The 950-nt window shown below is 44.6% G+C and overlaps 1 non-coding gene across 1 annotated transcript; it reads left to right on the top strand.

The window, feature by feature from the left end:
- Positions 1-387: 387 nt before the first annotated feature.
- Positions 388-460, top strand: TRNAR-ACG (transfer RNA arginine (anticodon ACG)). Its single transcript has one exon. It is a non-coding gene; the product is annotated as a tRNA-Arg (tRNA).
- The last annotated feature ends 490 nt before the right edge of the window (positions 461-950 follow it).

Genomic DNA, 950 nt, shown 5'->3' with positions numbered 1-950 from the left:
CAGTTGTATTTCCCGCCACACCGCCCTCTGAACTTGCACTGCAGCGGAAAAGAACTAGTTAAGTCGCGAGTCCTGAATGGCTGCCTGACTAAATCGAAAAGACTTTGATCCAATCAGAGCAAGGGACAAAATGTACAAAGTGACATCACTACTCAGAGCAGAAGGATGTTAAAGTTGCTGTGACGTTCATGGCCCGTACATTCTGTGAGTTCCTTAAGTGAGCCCTTTATACACCTCAGACTCTTGCTACTATCTTCACTCATTAAGTGAAAGGGCTATAATTTCTCCAGCTTCTTCAACCTTTCTAGCTTGCAGAGTGCCGTGCATATACCAAGCGCACATGTGTGGTTCTAGGACTCCACCCCAGACGTCTTAGGTAACAGTGGCGGGCCAGTGGCGCAATGGATAACGCGTCTGCCTACGGAGCAGAAGATTCCAGGTTCGACTCCTGGCTGGCTCGATAATACCTCCTTTTAACATCTTTAAAAGAAGTCACAGTTAATAGTAAAATGTAGCCTTATACCTAATGGACGTTTATGGAAGACTAAACTAATGACACAATTTCCTGTAAATATACCATTAATCATGAGGTACCATAATTTGCATCCACGAAAGACCATCGCTTTAATCGGGGATTAATCCAATGGTTTTCGGAATGAGCACAAATCCATCCCTGAATACAGCATGTTTTGAAGAGAATGCACAAGCGCTGCTTAAGTGAGACATAAAAAGAAGGTAAACCAGGTCAGAGCCTTGCCCTGTACTCCTGGTTCAGTAAGGCGAGTTAGGTGAATTACATGTGAGATAGTGTCGAAGGTCGCACTTACGCGGGGAATCAGAGCCTGGGATTTGCCAACATCTGCAGTGCTGTGAAGGACTTCGGTAACTGGTAAAAGAGCAGTTTCAGAGCAGTGTGATGGTTTAAATCCATTTGGGGTGATTTTGTTCTA

This window comes from Lissotriton vulgaris, chromosome 5 (assembly GCF_964263255.1).
Source record: "Lissotriton vulgaris chromosome 5, aLisVul1.2, whole genome shotgun sequence".
NCBI lineage: Eukaryota > Metazoa > Chordata > Amphibia > Caudata > Salamandridae > Lissotriton > Lissotriton vulgaris.
The sequence above is the reverse complement of the archived record's forward strand: the minus strand, read 5'-3'. Positions and strand labels throughout refer to the sequence as shown.